This window comes from Papio anubis, chromosome 4 (genome assembly GCF_008728515.1).
Source record: "Papio anubis isolate 15944 chromosome 4, Panubis1.0, whole genome shotgun sequence".
Lineage (NCBI taxonomy): Eukaryota > Metazoa > Chordata > Mammalia > Primates > Cercopithecidae > Papio > Papio anubis.
This window is the reverse complement of record NC_044979.1, coordinates 20,930,168-20,951,714: the sequence shown is the minus strand read 5'-3', so window position 1 is coordinate 20,951,714 and position 21,547 is coordinate 20,930,168. Positions and strand designations below refer to the sequence as shown.

The 21,547-nt window shown below is 38.0% G+C and overlaps 1 protein-coding gene across 11 annotated transcripts in view; it reads right to left on the bottom strand.

Annotated features, from left to right (window-relative positions):
• DGKI (diacylglycerol kinase iota) overlaps positions 1-21,547 on the bottom strand; it is a 459,603-nt gene that overhangs the window by 307,585 nt on the left and 130,471 nt on the right. The gene's annotated exons all lie outside the window — the stretch shown is intronic.

Below are 21,547 nucleotides of genomic sequence, written 5' to 3'. Positions count from 1 at the left end.
GATGAGACTCAATTACTAAATAAAAAGGTTCTGCTTTTATTGGAGGAGGCTAATTAGAACATGCTCCAGTAAAATAACATCTTAAAAAATAAAACAACCATTTCCCTTGTCAAAATTTAGAATAATTTTATTCTCACTACTCATGGTTCAAACTATTAATCAGAATTCCTTATGTAGCTTTATATACATAGTTAGATCTATATATATATAGCTCTATATATATCTAACACCATATATATCATTATTGATATATATGTCAAAACACCATAGACGGGGTGGCTTATGAACAACAGACATTTATTTCTCACAGTTCTGGAGGTTGGAGAGCCCAAGATCAAGATGCCAGTAGATTCAATGCCCACTGAGGGTCTACTTCCTGGTCATAGAAGGTATCATTTCAATTCACATGGAGGAAGGGGCAAACATGCTTGCTTGGGTCTCTTTTAAAGGGACACTAATTCCATTCATGCAGACTCTACCCTCAAGACCTATTCACCTCTCAAAGGGCCCCACTTCCTGACACCATCACCTTGGGGATTAGGATTTTAGAATTGAGAGGGGACATAAACATCCAGGCAAATGTCCTGGTATAGGGTGAATAAAGAGCATTTTAAGAACACAGTCTAATGCTCAATTGGAAGTTGTTGTACGCTGTCATGGAAATGCCTCCTTTGTCCACTCCATATTTCCCACCTGGACTTGTATCTTCAGGGAAGTCTACTTCTTGTCTTAAAGGCAGTGAGGTCTAATGAATATGGAAATTGGAGAAGGAGCTGAATTTTATATCCAGGTCAATGAATACAGAATAGACTTTGCCTACTGAGATAAAAAGATAATCCAGAATTGAACAAATTTAGGAAAAGCATTAGCCTGGGAACAGAAATAACCTTAAGAACATAAGCCTTTTGGGACTTCAAAGAAATTTTAGGGGAAAGGATTTAAATTTCCACAGGGCTCTTCCCAGTAAAACTGACAAGAAAAGTGTATCATTAGCATCCCACTCCCAATTTCGATGCTAGCACACTTGGTCCCTTCCCCCCGCTTCAACTTCACCTGGATGCTTATACTATCACAACCACAATCTTGCAAAACTGATGGTATCATTGACTAGATAACCCCCACCCAAGGCTGTCAACTGAAGGCAACTGTCCCTCATAAGGCTATCTGTGTTCTCAAAAGGGGTTCATAAAAATGAAAAAATCCTGCATGATCCTAAGGAATGGAGTCAAATGACATTCAAAGTAGTTAAAATTATTTTCCTAAGCTGTAATTCAGAGTGTCATAGATATAATGGGAGGTCTGTGGTGAGAGGCAAAGACCTAACTACTTATTTCGATGTCAGCCCTAGGCACAATGGTTAAGCCTACGAAGACCCCAGAGCACACCTATGTGTTGAGGAGACACACCGCCAATTTGTATCAGTGATGTGAAGGTCCTGGAAGGAAAGAGAATTCATCCCAGATGATTCAGATGAAGATACTTTAGCAAAATAATTACTTAAAAGTAGAGCTAGGGAACACAGCATTACCTGATCTCAAGACCTGCAATACAGTTAAAGAAATCAAGAGCATGTGGTTTTGGAGAAAAGGGATGTGAAGGTACCCAGAGACAAAAGAGCAGATGAATGGTTGTCCTGGTGTAGTGAACTAAAAGTAGTATTAAAAAATTTAAATCTCAGCCTTTTTTATAGCAGATAAAGGAAGTCCAGCCTTATCAATCTCTTCTTACATTTCTTATTTTTCAAATTTTTAAAACACATTTGTAACTCTACCAAATTCTTTCTGAAATCAACCTGGCTCTCAGCTATATCTTTTAGTGCTAGGTAAAAAATAAGTGCCATAGCAGGGCACAGTGGCTTATGCTTGTAATCCCAGCACTTTGGGAGGCCAAGATGGGTGGATCACCTGAGGTTAGGAGTTTGAGACCAGCCTGGCCAACATGGCAAAACCCCATCTCTACTAAAAATACAAAAATTACCCAGGCATGGTGGCAGGAGCCTGTAATCCCAGCTACTTGGGAGGCTGAGGCAGAAGACTTGCTTGAACCTGGAAGGCAGAGGTTAGAGTGAGCTGAGATCGTGCCATTGCACTCCAGCCTGGGCAACAAGAGTGAAACTCTGTCTCAGATACGTAACAAAAATAATAAAGTGTCTTATTTAAGGTTTAATAGGAAGTTGGCAGCAGAGCCACAAAAAGAAGTCTGGTTTCTTCAACACAGCCCAGCTTGTCTATATTCCTATTATATGGTCTCTGTTCATCCCATCCAGTTTGGCCTGCAGATATACTTGTTCTTTTAATTTCTCCTACCTCCCTAGCAACTAACTCATCATTAACTAGACTAACACTTCACATGTATCCTGCAGGCCTACTTGCAAAAAATAAAAATGATAAGGAAACAAAATGTCCTCAGTCTGATAAAGATTACATATGAAGAAATCTATAACATCATACATAATGGTACAGAACTGAGTATCATCTCCCTAACATTGAAACAAATCTGGAAGTCTGCCCTCACCACTTTTATTCAACATTGTAATGGAAGTTCTAGCCAGTGTGAAAAGGGAGGGAAAATAAAGTTAATAATAATAATAATAATAATAAAGGCACACATATTGGGAAGGAAAAAGTAAAATTATCTTTATTTGCAAATGTCATGATTATATAAAATTCCAACTAATCTGCAAAAATCAACTCATTCTACAGAATGAGTAAGTTTGAAGTCATAGTGTACAGATACCATATATAAAAGTCAACTGTATTTCTGCATATATGCAACTACAAATTAAAAAATAAAAATTTAAAAATACTGTTAACAATAGCACTAAAAAAACATGCATTATTAAAGGACAGATACAATAAAATACTTGTAAGACCTTACATTGAAAACTATAAAACATCATTGACAAAAATTAAAGATATAAATAAACATATCATATTTGTGTATTGAAAGATCAGTACTACTAATACTAAGATATCAAATCTCTCCAAACTGATACTTAGAATCAACATACTCTTTACCCAAATCCAGCTGACTTAAAAATTTATATAGCAATAAAAAAAAAAAAACATAAAATAGCCAAATAACCTCGATAAAGGAGAAAAAGTTGGAGGCAGGACTTTCATTACCCAATTTCAAGACTTACTATAAAGCTATAGAAATCTAGAACATGTGCTATTAAAGAAAGAATCGACATTTGATCAATTGAAAATAACACAGATTCAAAAATGACGCCCACATGTACAACTTCAACAGAGGTACTGAAACAATCCAATGGGGAGAAGAAGGTCCTTTCAAGACAAGATGCTAGGAAAAAAAAGGGTATTTACATGGGAAAATATAATATTGACCATATGTCACATTATACAGATAATACATCAAGAAAGATCACAGATAGAAACCTGGAAGTTAAAACTATAAGGCTTCTAAAAGAAAGCACTAAAAAAAAAAAAAATACTGAATGACCTTGGAGTTGGCAATGATTTTTTTAAAATAGGATGCAGAAACTTCTAACCATAAAAGAAGAAATTCATGAATTCAACTACATCAAAATTAACATCTACTTACCAAAAGACATAAAAGACATGTCAAGCAATACTTCTACTTATTCAGCACCTCCTTCCTATTTCTGTGCCTCTAGCAGGAATAGCAGAGCCATACCCCTGGAAAGCTGCTCCTCCACAAAAGCAGTAAAAACAACAGCAAGGATGGGCAAAATCGTTTTCCTCAGAACCCTTGAGATTATTTTTCAAGAAATCCTGCAATAATCTGAGAAGCATTTGGTCATGAAAAATAACTAAACCCCAATAAGAACAGTGATTTTTGTGGCATTTTAAGTTGCCCTATCCCCATCCTTGTCTCCCAGCTCCATAGTAGCACTGAAAACCAACAGCTCCTTGATCCCAGTAAAAACCAGCAGCCTAGCAGCCACTGGAGAAGGCAAAATACATTTGGAGCTTCCCAAAAAACTATTCTCAGACAACTGTCATAATTTGACATGCCTGACATTCTCTGAAAACCCCCATTCTATGGCTTGTTTTTCTTTGACCTGGCTCAGACTCCACTCAGCACTTCCACCAGTGGCATTTGTTGAAAACAATCAGTCATGAATTTTTAACACCATGGTGGCCTAAGATGATGATAACAACTGGGGCAAATAAGAAACTAAGTAAAAAATCTTAAAAGGAAAAGCTGGAAATTAAGCTGTACACATATGTTGTTTCAGAAAGTTTCAACATATTCCTAAAAATTTAGAAGACCATGTACAGGTGGAAGGCTGTGTGTTCTCACACTGCTATAAAGAATTACCTGAGACTGGGTAATTTATGAAAAAAAGAGGTTTAATTGACTCACAGTTCTGCAGGTTTAACAGGAAGCATTACTGGAAGGCCTCCAGAAACTTACAATCATGGCGGAAGGGAAAACAAGCACTTTCCTCACATAGCAGCAGGAGAGAGAGGGAGAATGGGGAAGTGCCATACACTTTTAAGCCATCAGATCTCATGAGAACTCACTCAGTATCACAAGAACAGCAAGGGGGAAATCCACACACATGATCCAGTCGCCTTCCACCAGGCCCCTCCTCCAATGTGACATGCGATTTGGGTGGGGACACAAATCCAAACCGTGTATAAGACTGTACACATGCTCAGGAAAAATCAGAGAAGGCCCTAATGTCTCACTTCTGGCTAAAAGGGAGGCATTACACAAACAGGAAGTGAAGGCCAATGCAAAGTTGTAAACCATTTTACCCATGCCTGAGTGTTGAAGACATGCCCCACTATTCATACAGAGCCACTTGAAAAAGTTGGGGACACTTACTGTACTCAGGTATTTAAGAAAGTATCTGTCCAATAATTAGATCATTAGATGACCACTAAGCTAACCAGAGACTTCAGTAGCCATACACAACATACAAAATAGACTTTACAGAATTAGTCAATAAACAAGCAGCATGACAATATTAACAATTAGCAACATAAACAAACACTGGAGAGAAGAGATCTGATTTCCAGAGTTGTCACATTATACTATTTAAAAGGTCCTGTTTTAAATAAAATTTTATGAGATGTGCAAAGACACAAGAAAGTATCATCCATACACAGGAAATGAGGCAATCAATAAAACTGTTTTTGGAGAAGATCAGACTTTTTTTTTAAATTGCAGGCCAGACACAGTTGATCACACCTGTAACCCCAGCACTTTGGGGGTTAAGGCAGGTGGATCACTTGAGGTCAGGAGTTTGTGACCAGCCTGGCCAACATGTTGAAACCCCATCTCTAGTAAAAGTTAAAAAAAATTAGCTGGGTGTGGTGGCACATACCTTTAGTTCCAGTTACTCAGAAGGCTGAGGCAGGAGAATCACTTGAACCCAGTAATTGTACCACTGCACTCCAGCATGGGTGACAGAGTGAGACTCTGTCTCTAAATAAATAAATAAAATCACCTATATTAAAAATGCTTAATTAATATAAATCATGTCTAAGGAGCTAAAGGATACTGTGAGAGCAATGTCTTATCAAATAGAGAATATCAATAAGAGAAAATATTGAAAAGGAGCCAGATAGAAATTCTGAAGTTGAAAATATCACAACTGAAGCAAAAATTCACTATCGGTGCTTGACAGCAGATTGAAGTTTGTAGTTGAAGGAATCAGTGAGCTTGAAGATAGATGAATTGTAATTGTACAATTAGAGAGACGGAAAAAAAAAAGAGGATGAAGAAAAAAACAGATCTTCAGAGACCTGTGGCAGACCATCAAGCATACCAGCATATTCATAATGGATATCGCAGAATAAAAGGGGGCAAAAAGAATATTTAAAGAAATGACAGAAAGTTCCCAATCTTGAGGGGGAAGAAAAACATTAATCTATACCTTCAACAGCCTCGACAAACTCTAAGATAAACTCAAAGACCTTCACATCTAGAAACATCGTAGTCAAAATGTCAAAAGTAAAAGATAAAGAGAATATCTTGAAAGAAGCTAGAGGAAGATAAATCATCACATGCAAGGCATCCTTAACACTAATGGCTGGCTTCTTCAGAAAATATGGAGACCAGAAAGAAGGCAGTGAGATGATATGTTATATGTGCTGAAAGGAAATAAAAATAATAACTGTCAACCAAGAATTTTATATCCAGCATGACTATCAATCAAAAATGAAGAAAGAAATTCTATGTGGATGCTTCACAAAAGATCTATAAATATGCAAAATAAGCCCAGAAAAAAATGCTCAATACTTTAGCTATCTGGGTAATGTAAAGTAAATCCACAATGAAATGTGATTTCATTTCACTAAAATAAAAAGACAGAAAAATAAATGTTGGCAAGAATGTGGAAGAACAAGAACTCTCATATATTGTTGGTGGAAGTATAAAATAGTATATCACTTTGACAACTATTAGACAGTTTTTAATGTACTTAAACATAAATATGCAATATGACCCAGCAATTTCACTCCTAGATATAAAAACTTATATATAAATATTCATAGCAGCTTTATTCATACTAGCAAAGTAAAAAGAAAACAACTCAACTGTCTATCAACAGGAGAATGGATCAAAGAAACTACGGTATATTTATAAAGTGAAATACTACTCAGGAATAAAGAAGAATGAACTACAGATACTTCCAACAACATGCATGAATCTCAGCAACATTATTCTGACTGAAAAAAATGGGACACAAAAAGAAAATATTGTATATGTATTATACATATAGTTATAGAACAGGAAAAACTAACCTATTGCAATAAAAATCAGAACAGTGGTTGCTGAGTGGAGGGGAGGTGGCTGATTGGGAAGGCACATAAGTTAACTCTCTGGGGTGATGCAAATGTTTGATATCTTAATAAAGATATAGGTTATACAATTGTACACATTTGCAAAACTCATAACTTGCATTTAAATATGCCTTAATAAAAATTACAAAAAAGAATAAGGCATGTAAACTAATAGACAAAGAATAAATATTTATTGAAATGATAGCTACTATTATTAAACAATGGAGGTCAGTATCCATGAACATAACTTGTTTCTTATTTCTCTGATATTCAATGTGATCATGAAATTAAATATGGAACATGCAGTAAAGATATAACCCTGAGGGAGGGTCAGGAGCAAAACAATAAAAACACTTACAAGCATCTTTATTTATGAGCCACAAAACAATCATTTGGAAACTCATCTTTTTAAGGTAATTTTTATTGCATTCCTACTAGGCACCAAGCATGCTATTCTAATAAAACTCAGGTCTTACACTAAATTTTAATAGTGGAATCACTACTCAGATTAGCCAATATTCAGAAATATTTATCTTTTTTAAAGGAAGGTACTTATTTGCTATCTACTATATTGCCAGGATCAAGGTTTGTTTATACCACAATTCATCAATGCCCCCTTATAGGGCCTTTTTACCCAAAGATACAAACCACTGGGGTCTCCTCTTTTCTGTAACTCTTGATGTATTTCCTTTTCCTTATTCTCTAGGTACATTAAAATAGCTACACAGATGAAATATGTAGACCACCAAGGGAAAATATGAAGTTTGGACTTTAGTTCCAGTTAAAACAAATTGTTAGGTCTTATACCACAGTGTTTACCTAGAAGAGGAAATCGAAGACTGGGTGGTATACTGAAGTACCAAAACACCTTATTTTATTTATTTTATTTTATTTTAATTTTTAATTTTTTATTATTTTTTTTGAGACAGAGTCTCGCTGTGTAGCCCAGGCTGAAATGCAATGGCACAATCTTGGATCACTGCAACCTTCACCTCCCCGGTTCAAGCGATTCTCCTGCCTCAGCCTCCTGAGTAGCTGGGACTACAGGCATGTGTCACCATACCTGGCTACTTTTTTGTATTTTTAGTAGAGACGGGGTTTCACCGTGTTAGACAGAATGGTCTCAATCTCCTGACCTCGTGATCCACCCCCTTGACCTCCTATAGTGCTGGGATTACAGGCGTGAGCCACCACGCCCGGCCAAAACACCCTTATTTTAAATAATTCTCTCCTAAGACCCAGTCCTAGGTTACTGACCTTCCAGAGAGAACTATTTCAATAGTTTAATGTGGACTCTCAACTTCACTGACTATGAATGAGAAAAAGCTTTATTTTCCAACAACTATTTCCCCAGTCATGACATGGTAAAACTCTCCTTCCTAACAGTCTCCCCTAACAGTCTCATTTGATTTCTGCTGGTTAGTCTTGTTCATTTTGATCTGGTTTATTTCATTTTTCATTTCTAATTCTAAATGCCACCACTCCTCCCTTAGACCTGTGGTACAAGTGGCTTTGAATTGGGGAGTGGGGTGGTTTGCTTATCATAAGTACCTCTATTCACCTGTGTGGACTCCTCTAGCATTTTGGAAGAAGGAAAGAGAAGGAAAAGGCAGTGTCTTCAACTGACTGGATAACGTTGGCAGCATCACTGGCCTTGGCAAGCCATAAGGGCACATTGAGCTTATTGTCTTGGACTGATGGTAGCTTTGGGGTGCTCCATTGACCCACAAAGCTCTCCCAGCACTGACCATTGATATAGTTTGGATCTGTGTTCATACCCAAATCTCATGTTCAATTGTAATCCCCAGTGTCAGAGGTGGGGCCCGGTGGGAGGTGACTGGATCATGGGGGTCGTTTCTCAGGGGTTAATACCATACCTCTTGGAGCTGTCATCATGACAGTGAGTTCTTGTGAGAACTGGTTGTTTAAAAGTGCATAGCACAGGCCAGGCGTGGTGGCTCAAGCCTGTAATCCCAGCACTTTGGGAGGCCAAGATGGGCGGATCACGAGGTCAGGAAATCGAGACCATCCTGGCGAACACGGTGAAACCCCGTCTCTACTAAAAAAATACAAAAAAAACACTAGCCGGGCGAGGTGGCGGGCGCCTGTAGTCCCAGCTACTTGGCAGGCTGAGGCAGGAGAATGGCGTAAGCCCGGCAGGCGGAGCTTGCAGTGAGCCGAGATCCGGCCACTGCACTCCAGCCTGGGCGACAGAGCGAGACTCCATCTCAAAAAAAAAAAAAAAAGTGCATAGCACCTCCCCACCCTCTCCTTCTTCCTTCTGCTCTGGTCATATAAGACGTGCCTGTTTCCTCTTCACCTTCTGCTATGATTATAAGTTTCCTGAGGCCTCCTCAGAAGTAGAAGCCACTTTACTTCCTGTACAGCCTGCAGAACCATGAATCAATTGAACCTCTTTTCTTTATAAATTACCCAGTCTCAGGTATTTCTTTATAGCAATGTGAGAACAGACTAATACACCATCCCGACCAAGATCTTGTCAGATCTTCCAGTTAATCCCAGGATGGTAGCATCATGATCCATTCTTCTAATACACAGGGCATTATTTTGTTTTGTTTTGTTTTTTGCCTCAAATTATCCCCAAATTATGAGGATACTAGCAAGACTGAACCCCTGTGCCTAAAGTTTCACTTATCTGAGCCTGACAGCAGGTATGGAATCAGTCTTCCAAACTTTCTGGGAACCAGAACTTGAAGTAAACCCCAACTTGTGCCCTATTCCTGCCTGGCAGTACCCCACTAAGATGTCTCTTTACAGATTCTTCTCTTCTGCCAGATAGCCATGTGGTCAAGCTTGGTTAAGCTTATGTCCTAATGGAGACTGAAATACCTGTAGTGCCTTCTTTGAGACAAGTATAACTTGGATTAATATTCTCTTTGAGCTTCTCCCCCTACTCTTAGTGGCAGATTTAGAGTAAAGGAAGCAATTAAACTTGCTTTACATTGTACTCCAAAAAAAGCAGTATCTTCTCTCCCATTCTCCCTTTATATAAATTTACAGGAGTGGAAGTGACAGCTTTGGTGGAATAATTTTCTGATCTCAGTCCTCCCAGTAGATGTCTGACCTTAACCACTGGCAGGTCTCAAAACTTAGAATGTGGGACACTTAGTTCAGCTTTGGAACCTGACTGAAATTCTAAGATAACAGGAAATATCCAATTCAATAAATATATTTAGCAAAAATAAATGGGCTTTAGAATCAAACTTTTAGACATTCAATATTTTTATTCAGTGTCTGCTACGTTCTAGGCTCAAAGTAATTGCTGTTTGTACAGAAGTAAACAAAACACACATGGTCCCTCTTCTTGCTGAGCTTATGATCACAGGGGAAACAACACACAATAAATAAGGAAGCAAATGCATGAATTATTGCTAACAGATAGATCTGCTACGAAGGGAACAATGGGAATAAGTGGTAGAAAATGGGAATTATGTTGATTGGGAAAGGTCACTATGAGGAGGGGACAGAAACAGGATTTAAAGTGACCTCAAGTAGAAGCCATGAAGATGCACTTAAGAATATTAAAGGTATCTTTTTCCTAGAACACAGAAAAGGTTTTGAAAAAGGCATCTATTATAACTAAATAGAGAACTACTGGCATTGTAAAGTGGAAAGTGGACTGGACAGAAAACCAGATACAACGCATTAATTTTATGACTCTGGGCAGGTCACTTCACCACTCCAAACCTTCTTTTCCTCAACTGTAAAAGAGAAGACAACATTTTACAGGAAATATGAGACCACAAACTACTTTGTTTAATAAAAATATTTATTTTCAAAGCTTCAGTGCACTTGATATGATAAAATAATGCATATCCACTCTTAAGCAGAGATGGATTTATTATGAAACGAAGGAAGCTTAAATTTTAGGGCCTCTCGCTTTTATGGGCCACTGAGTACTGGGAGTCAGAGTTTCGTGTGTAGGGAGAGGAGAGAGGATACAGTCAAGAAGCATTTACATGTAAACATTTCTAGCATATTGTCTAAAGTTATGTCAGCAAAAAAGAAAGACTAAATTTTAAAGCCTCCACTCATCCTAAAGACTACAAGAAAAATGTCCGTCTTGAATATTGGCACTACGTGATGGAAGGAGACACATCTTTCCAGGATATCTGACAACACGCTAGCCCTTACGTGCCTTCGTTCTATAGGTTATCCAACAGACTGCAACCCAAATACTTAGTATAAAATACTTACGGCTTGATAAATTTCCCCGCATGTCTGAGAAGCAAATCAAATCCTCTCTAAAGAAACCAATTTTCAACCCAGGTCTCAAAGAATTGCAAAAAAGGACCAAGACACAGGAAATCCTCATCAAAAATCACAAACACAGGAGAAGCAAAAAGAGTCAATGAGTACAAGCCAGTAAAAACTCCAGAAAATGGAAATTATCATAAATAGAATATAAAATAATTATGATTAATGCTAAAATGTAAAAGATGGGGTTAAAACTAAGACTAAAGAAGAGACTAAACAAATGAATAAATACTTTAAAAAGAACAAAAATAAATTTTAATAAGGAAAATTATAATTAAAATTAATAAATGGGTATAATAGCAGACAGAAACAGAAAAAATTAGTAAATTAAAATGTTGATCTAAATAAATTATTAAAGTAGTAAGAGACAGAGAAGAGAAAAAAGGTAAATCTAACACGTTTATTAGAGATTCAAAAAAAGAACAGAGAGAATTGAAAAGAGAATTGGGTAGAGACAATATTTAAAAACACATTAGAAAGTCATTAAAACCCAAACAAAAGGAAAGCTGTGTTCATGCCATGGAAGACTCAATATTTTGAAGATGTCAATTCTCCCTGAATGATTTATGGATCCACACAATTTCAATCAAAAGTCCCACAGGCTTTTGAGTGAACTTGACAAGCTAATTCTAAAATTTATAAGGAAGAGCAAAGAACAAAAGGAGTCAAGACTCCCCCCGAAAAAGATTTGGAAGTAGGGATAGCATTAGCAGATATCAAGACGTGTTATAATCCATTAACAATTAATACGGTACGGTATTGAGAAGGAAATAAACAAACTGACCAACTTAACAAAGAGACTCAGAAACAGACCAAAAAACACACAGAAACTTGATTTATGACGGAACTGGCACTGCAGAATAATGAGAAAAGATACATTTTACAACAAATGTTCCCATAATAATTGCTTATCATTATAGGAAAAATAAATAAAATTGTATTTATACCTCAAAGCATATATACATTTGATCCCAGGTAGATTAAACATGGAAATGTGAAATACAAAACTATGTAAGTTTTAGAAGATAATATAGGAAAGTATCTTTTTAAAATCAAAGTGAACAGAAGTATTTAATAAATAAATAGAACACACACACACATATACACAAATCCAGAAATCCTAAAAGGAAAATATTTATAAATTCAATTGAATTAAATAATTCTGTTCCTCAAAAACACCATGAAGAAGGTAAAAAGATTAGCCACAAAATAAAAGATGTTTTCTACAACTAATAGATACCAGTAAGAAAAAGATAAACACCCTCCCCCAAACAGTGAACCAAAGACTTGAACAGGGAGTTTACAAAATGAGAAACCAAATATTAATAGTAAAAAAACAAAAACATGTTCAGATCCATCAGAGAAGTGGAAATTCATCCCTGTCCTCCTCCTCCCCCTTCTCTTCTTCTTTCCCCCTCATCATTCCTCTACCACTTTAAACGGACTGACAAAAATTTTCAAGTGTGACAATATCACCTCTTGGCAAGATACAGAGCTTACATACCGTCACAAAGAGGACAACATAGTTCATCACTATGGAAAACAACTTGTTTCTATAGGAATATTGAAGGTGCACATCAACACAGGAATTATACTCCAAGATATGCACCCTATATAATCTCTGGTATATACACACAAGATGATAGTTAAAATATTATATCAGCACTATTTATTATGGAAAACTATAAAAGCAACTCAAATGTCAGATGAAAGCAGAACAGATAAATACATTGCAATATAATCACACAATGAAATAATACTCTTTACAAATGAAAATAAATGAATACAGTTCCATAGAACAAAACAGACGAAACTCAAGAACACAGTGGTGACTAAAACTGTTAACTGCAGATTGCACAGTAGTATTTCATTTACATAACATTTTAAATGCAAATAGAGCTATACTATGTATTCTTGAGAGGGGGCATGGAACAGAGGGGAAGAGCACAGAATTTGCAGTCAGACTGCCTGAACTGGAATTCAGGTTACTACACTGACTGACTATGTAATTGGGCAGTTACTTAATCTCTATATATCTCAATTTTCTCAACTGTAAAATGGGGATACCGACTTTTTTTTTTCTTTTTAAGACGGAGTCTTGCTCTGTCACCAGGCTGGAGTGCAGGGGCATGATCTTGGCTCACTGCAACCTACGCCTCCCGGGTTCAAGCGATTCTCCTGCCTCAGCCTCCCGAGTAGCTGGAATTACAGGTGCCCACCAACACACCCCGCTAATTTTTGTTTAGTACAGACAGGGTTTCACCATGTTGGCCAGGATGGTCTCAATCTCTTGACCTCGTGACCCGTCCACCTCCACCTCCCAAAGTGCTGGGGATTACAGGCATGAGCCACCATGCCCGGCTGGGGGATACCTACTTCTGAGGATTGCTTTTGAGTTAAAAGAATATATGGTACTTAAGTGTTTGGCACATAGAAATCACTAGATGAACGTTTTATGCTACTATCATTATTAAAGATACAAATATTTGGTTAAATATTAATAAAAAGAAAGGGAACAGTAAGTGAAAAATTCAGGCTTATTGGGGATGGTCAGGAATAGACTAACGAAAATAAGCAACAGACTTCAGAGGTTATTATGATGGGTACCCTTTGTTATTAAAACAGGTGGGGAATACTCAGATATTTGTTGGGTTATTATCCTTTATAATTTCCAAATATTTTGTTGTATCCTACTATACATTCTCTTTCAATAAAAATATTTTAACCAAGCAACAGATTTATTCTAATTATACATTTAGAACATTTCATGTTTTGTGTTCTAATTATAATTGAAAGCGTGCCATATTAACAAATTCTAGTAAGTCTCAAGAATGTGCAATAATAAAAATATTTTTAAGCATCATAAAATTAGGAATAGAAAGATATGTAAGTCTTTACACAGTCAAATTGTTGCTGTTCAGTCAAAGCTGTCACCCTAGAAAATACACACGACATCTCTCCCAATAGCCAATGGTATTTTACTGAGATTACAGTATCTTTTTCAAAGCATTGAAGATTCCTCTTTTGGAAATGTCTCCTGAACCTGCTGGCACTCTTTGGAAGATTCTGAATGTTAACAGTCCTCATCTTTTGAGGATAGATTTCATTTTATTCAGACAGCAACAAGGTATTTGAAACTAAGTTTGATGGATGAGATATAGGTGAGTTAGCTGTATGATAAACAATTGAGATGATGATATGTTGCATAAAAGAGTTTCTGCAAGTAATTCCAAAGAATAATAGACTTTCAGGGTTAGCAAATAATAAAATTCAAGCTTCCTCGCCACTTAGCAACTCGTTCTGCAAAGAATCCTGAAAAATGGTCAGCCAGCTTCAGCTTAGAATTTCTAAGTAACAAAGATCTAGACAAACAACCTAGAGCACAAGTGGTGACAGACTAATTGCCAGTTTCTAAACTTATAATCTTTATATTAGTTAATATGGGACCATCGTTCCAGTCTATGGATATCTAAATCTGGTTTCTATCGCCATGTGTATCAACTGTCCTTCCCAGAGGAGAATAAGAGCAAGTTGATAAACTGATAAGCATTCATGTATGATTCACCTGTCATTGATAAAAGTAGCAACAAGGACAGAATCAACTGCAGAATCCCTGCTTAAACAGATACCTGGCTCCAGCTTGGAATCAATTTATAATATTCACATAGGGTGGAGTGGGGTGTGTGATTTCGCCTAATTTTGGCCTATCTATATGTTTCTACCTTAACCATAGGGAAATCACAAAATATTATCAGATGCATTGCTGAAATTTAGACGCAAGTTGTCCATGGAATTTTCCAAATCTATCACTATAATAACCCCATCCAATAAATGAAATGAGACACATAATACATATTTATTTTTAAGGAACTCATGCTAGCTCTTTATGACCACTATTTTCTTTTCTAATTCTACATAAAACATCTACTTAATTACTGTTAGGATAATTTTATAGAGGCTGTCATTAACTTATTAAGCTGTAAGTTAACCTACCCAATTTTTTAAAATTTTTATTTTAGAGACAGGGTCTCTTTTTGTCACTCAAGCTGGAGTGCAGTGGTGCGATCATAGCTCACTGCAGCCTCAAACTCCTGGGCTCAAGCAGTCCTCCCACCTCAGCGCCTCAAGTAGCTAGGACTACAGGCATACATCACCATCTCTGACTTATCTATTTATTTGCAGAGATGGGACCTCACTATGTTGCCCAGGTTGGTCTCAAACTCCTGGCCTCAACTGATCTTCCCACCTCAGCCTCCCAAAGCACTGAGATTATAAGGCATGAGCCACCGTGCCTGGCCACTTGTCCAATTTTGAATGTGGATATTTTCTTACCACCAATTTTTCAGAAACTTTCCCATTTCTACTATTTCTCAGACATTACTGGACCATAGTCCTACGACCAAATTTATAGGATCTCTTACTATCTGTGGGTATAATTTATTTGAATGTAGAAAACTTCACTCTTCAAAGAAAGTTTTTTTAAATAGATTCTTTCTGATTTTTGATTATTTGCTATTATCAATATTGATTCCTTTTTCCAGTTTTAAAATAATTATCCTTAATTGAATTAAAACAATATTGGTCACAAATTCATATCCTTTATAGATCTAAAATTTTAACATTATTTTCTTTTCCTTTCAAGGTAAAAATATGTTTAAAAACATCTAACACGTATCTGCTTTTAAATATATATTTTAAACAATTCTGTCTTCCCTAAAACAATTTACATCTTTTATAATGTGGGTGCCCATCATTGCTACTTTTTTATTTTTCTTCTATTTCTTTATACCTATTTTTAGACGTTTACCCTAAATAGAGGACAATGGCATATTTAGCAGAGAAAGAGATAGGGAAGTGAAGATGGGCAAGAGAAGCAGGGGTAGAGAGACGGCAGGAAGGTATGGATTGCCCAAATCCCATGGTAGATCTTGGTTTATCAAATTGGACATGCAGAACAGAAGGCAGTCACCATGTCACACTTATCACACAAGTTGGCCCTGAACAAAACCCTGCTGTGTTACCATTTATTTCAGTGCACCCTAAACATAGCAATAAGACATCTTACTGAAACTCAGTATTATCTCTAAAATTACTCCTTGCTTAGAAAGAAAGTAACTACCTGTTCTCTCCAACATGAATCCATTATCTTCCACCTAGATGTTGGGTTTCCCTACCCACCACCTCCCTGTGGTCCTTCATACAAGGGTGTCCCTCATGAATCCACATGTATGGTCTTTCCATCAGGAAAAGTAGATTGCTCATTTCTATGCCTTCATAAGTATGAATGCTTCCACCTGAAATGGCTTTTTCCTTAGCTTCTAGGCATTCATATTGTTATCCTCCATTCCTCCTTCCTAGTCAGAAAACAGAAATAAAAATAACCACCATAAAAAGGACTACACTGAATCTTCTCTGTGGTTTCCCATAATATAATCACCCCTCTGTTTACTGCTCTTTTCTACATCTTGCTTTTTGGTGAAAAGCAGAAGGAGAGAAGCCTAAAACCAGTGGTCTGGTTTTTGAGATTCTGATCTAAATGGTGTGGGTAGGAACGAGGCTTCAATATTTGGAAAACCTCCCTCAGTGACTCAAATGTGCAGCCAGGGCTAAAGCCACAGTGAGATCAACTCTTCTCAGTCCACTGTACAGAGTCACCAGCCAAGCTTGGGAAACATTTTCTTAATTGTCATCCCCAGACCTACAAAATTAGAAGCTCTGAAGCCTAGACATTTGTATTATGAAAATCTAGGTTCCTGGCAAACCTAGATTGAGAAATGCTGGCCAAAATGATGTGTCAGTCTGACGGTGCCGGAGGGTGGAAAGTTATGAGACCCCCTGCCCTCTGCCTCCTATTTTGAAAGTCTCTTAAAGTCCAGGAACGTTGTTCCTTTTAACATCATCCAGACCACCAATCGGGTGTTAAATGGTGTCATTATTAAAGTCCCAGCTTCATTTAGGGTGGTACTATGACATATGCCTAAAAGAATAAGCAAGTGTGAGCACACACAGCAGTGCCCTATAGCATGCAAAAGAACAAAGGGTATGCAAAGCGACAGGGAAAAGCATGTATAACTCAGAAATATTCTGTGCTCCCTGATGACTAACCATACAACCATGATAGAAGCCCAAACCTATTATATTAGTGGTATTGTTAGTCTTCGGGGAGCACAGAAAGGGAGTGAATTCTGCCTAGAAGACAGAAGTGGGGAAGGCTTCACAGAGGAGGAGCTCAGCCTGAGAAGAATTTTACCAGATAAACAATAAGGTTCAAAGTGTGCTGTGAAGAGAGGAAAGCAGGACAAAGCCCCAGGGCTGTGATGGTGAATGTCTTCTGCTGGTTACAAAAAGTCACCCACTGAACCCAGAATGTAGGGAGTATGAAGGAAAGAAACAGGGCATGAAGCTGGATTGCTGAGAGCAAAAGTCTGAAGCTCTGAAGGACCTACTAAGGCGCTCACAGACGAAAGGGAATCACCAATGCTTTTGTGTAGGAGATTGCATTAACAATCCGGTTTCTGCGAAATCTTTCTTATTCACAACTTTAATAGGAAATTCAATGTTATAATTCTCTGGGAATCATGGAACATTCTTACAACTGTCTTATTATAATTTTGCGACATCGTCAGACAATCTGAACATTCATAAAAAGATTCATTGTCAGAATAAAAACTGCAAGAAAGGCCTTTAAATGACTGTAAAAATTTCCTAAGAAAGACCTTGCTGATGATTCAAGCTCATGACCAATCTCCACAGGCATCTCCAACTGCTATCACATTCTATTGCTATAACAACCTGCCACTGACTTCTACTTTATACCAGTAACCAGAAGACAGCCAGATCCAGAATAGGTTAACTCAAACATAAAGCCAGAGATGCCAGTGAAGGAAAACTCAGCAGGGAGGTAATTAAAAATTAAATCACTATTCTCTTAATGATCTTTAAAAGTAAACAATAATGTAGACTGTTGAACACATGCAGGGTGTGTTGAAAGATTGAAAGATAAACCAAGAAGAAACATGTCATCACTGACCAAGAAAGGTTCTCTCCTCAAGTCCCAAATTTCATCTCTACTCCTACCTTCTGTGCAAAATACCTTCTGTCTGAATTCTCTAAGATCAAGGTAGGCACCTCCTTTACCTCTCTCTCCTCCTATTTAAACATTTCACAGTGCCACAGCTAACCTATTCCTTTGCCTCTCCTTCTGTGAAAAACAAACAACCAGCTCCACCTCTTGGCCTACGAAAATTTTTCCACCCATGTTTTCTACTCCATTCCTACCTGACTCTTACAGAACTTGATATCAACAACCTTTTGCTCACCAGTAACCTTACTCTCTCCTTTCAGACTGACTTTTATCTTTTCTTATGGAACTCATCCTATTCTACTTGTACTATAAGGTAAACCCGCTTTTCTGACCCTTCTGATTGGATTACAGAAGACAGAGACTCTGTCTTACTTTGGGCCACAAAGTGACCAGCACATAGAAGGTGGACAACAGTACTGGCTAATGTGGATAAAACTGCATAAAGAAATGTTATCCCATACACAGGAAAATGTCAAAAGAGTGGCTTTCTTCAGTGTACTGGTTCAGAGCTGGTGGGATGTGGGACGGCCTATTATGCAGTCGTGAGAAGAAATGGCACAGACATGCCTTTTTGGCTCTCAAGAAGGAAAAGGAAGAGGAAAAATTGCATATTTTTTTTCTTTGTGACTTACAAGAAATTAGAACTCTATTTAAAGTGAGTAATTGGCATTTTGGCTTCAAGGAACAGTTCTCAGGAAAATGAAAAATGAAATAAAATCTCTGAGTAAGTAAGCACATTGTAAGCGATATTAACATTTTATAAGATGATATGGAGCTTCTTGCAAGGCATAAACATATGTCTGTCTGTTCGTTTACAACCGGAAGCAGGTACCACTCGGTAATGCCTACACTGTATATTTTTATGTGTATGTGTACATACTCATGGAAATATTTTATGATGATTTTTATTTTTAATATTTGTCTATTTGAAAATACTAAGTTGAATTGCCATAAAAATTAATGAAAAGAGGACTATTATGTGGGGTGGGAAGTGAGGCATGGAGAACAAAAAGATTAAGTTCTTACAAGGGGTTGGAACAGGAGCTCATGCTTTACCTTCTCACAAAGGCTTCTTATGTAAAAAGCCTGTGCCTAATGGCTATTCCTGGGTAGAAAAACATCTCAGCACATTAATCACACTGTTTCCACATACACAGCCTCTGATTGATTTAAACTTCCTCTTAGAATCCTTGTTGCAAATTATACTACCCACCCAGTGGAAGGAGATATCATGAGGCCTATTCTCTTCTACCAGGACAAGAGGAGTACTGCTTGGCGGCTGCTTTCGCAGAATGTGCTTAGAGTGCCGTCCCACCTAGAATGAGGAGTGATGACTCACCCAAATGGTGCTGCCCACTCACAGCATCTCAAGAAGATTAAAACAAAAACCAGCCTGGTGGGCTGGATGGCTTGTGAGCTTCCTGATAATAACAGCAGTGAGCAATGGGGCATCCACTTTCTGTCGGACAGCATATGGGAGGTTTTTAAAAAGCAAACCCTTGGCAGTAACATTATTGTTGTGGTGGTTGTTGTTATTGGACCAGCTTTATAGATGAGGAGAATGACGCCCACGGAGGTTATGTAACTTGTCTCAAATTGTAAGTAAATAACAATGGGGCTGGGATTTGAACCCAAAGATGGCCCCTTGGAGGAGAAATGCCTACCCTGCCAGGGGTGTAATGGACATGCCAACAGGGGAGGCTGAGAAAGGAACCACAGCCAAGGAGAACGAGGCACTATTACAAAAAGGGGAGGGGCAACGCCAAAGGCTTTTTCTGACTCAGGTCCACTCAAGAGCTTTCTCCTAGGATATTCAAGGCTCCAGCCACACAGCTCCAGGCTCAGTGTCACTGCCTCGAAAGAACAAGAGACTTGCTGTGGGCAGTCATTTGCTGGCACATGTGGAAGAGAAGCCTCTGAAATGTGGACAACATAAGAAAAGTCACAGTTCTGGGGGACTCATCATCCTTGACGTGAACCCAGCAGTCGTTAGGATAGACTAGCAGCTCTCCCAGTCCTGGGCAACCAAGGAGAAGACTGCCTCCTCTCCAAGGCCCAGGTGACTCCTTAAGGGCAGAATCAGACCATGTGATATAAGATTAAAGGCTGCCTGCCATTAGCAAAACTCTTCCTGTTGGGGGACTTGGGGCCAACATGATCACCGTGAAAAAGGACCAAACTTTTCAGTATAATAAAGTCCATCTGAGTGAAATATACAAGGGGCACAGTCTTTCACGCCATCGATATTTTGGTCAGCAGAAGGATCTAGGTCTTGGCACATAATATTTCAATGTCTTGGAGAACTAGATTTTCTGTATCCATTGATTATCTCATACCCACCTTTAATAGATGACTCTGAAATGTAAACAGGGTATAAAGCTGGAGTTCATGTCGAACGTGTCCGAAAATGCTTCACAGTCTACCTTGGAATCTCTGCAGTCAAACGTTCTCTGTGTCTGAGGTGTATGCTGCCAGAATCCCTTGATGGAATTACGGTCACAAAGGGCAGTGAGGGACGTGTTCTGCTTCAAGTCCCCTCCACAGCAGGAATCTCTGCAGCAGCCAAGCATTAGTTGCAACTGTCTCAACATTTTTAGGAATATCTTTTAAAACCAGATGATTTTCTCGATTAGCCTTGCTGCATTTGGTCAACAGATCAGAGAATTTAGAAGTAATATGTCTCCATGTCCCCCTGGAACACGAACCTATCATTTTCTAGGCAGAATCATCAGAGTTTTCCAGTAGAGTTTTGCTCCTCCATAGGCCCCCAAGCAGAATGATATTGAGGAAGGGATTCACAAATGAAGTACTCAACAGGATTCATCTGAGGCTGGTTGGGAAGGCAGCGTCACTCCTCAGCACCATGCTGCCCAAACTTTATTGCTATCAGAATCACCTGGGGTGCGTGCTGATCACAAAGATATATACGTATTATATGTTCAATAGTTTGAGTTACTGATTTATTAGAGATGGGATAGGAGTAAGGAGAAATAAGTACTCTCTAGCTGGAATTTACCTTTACGTTGTCATTCCTGTTACTCAAGCCTTTTTTTTGGTAAGGTTTTCTGCCATCCACGTAATGCCAATAGTGAATTTTACCATTGCAACTATAAACTAATTCCAATTCTAAATTCACCCAGAATCCAAGGAAGTTCTGAATAAACAAAGATACCAACTGGTCCTGAAGCACTTTTGTGGCTGCACAGGTAAGTGAGGGCTGGTGAAGCCTGACTCTTCTCAAAAGAGCATGATTACGTGCAGCATAAGGATCTACAGAAGGCCAGAATGGCAAATTTGATCTAATTTTCTGGTCCTCCTTCACTTTATTCTTCTTGCTTATACTGTGCATTCATTTTGCTGAGGATTCTCACATGCCCTGGTGAACACAGCAAATCCTTAAAGTTAC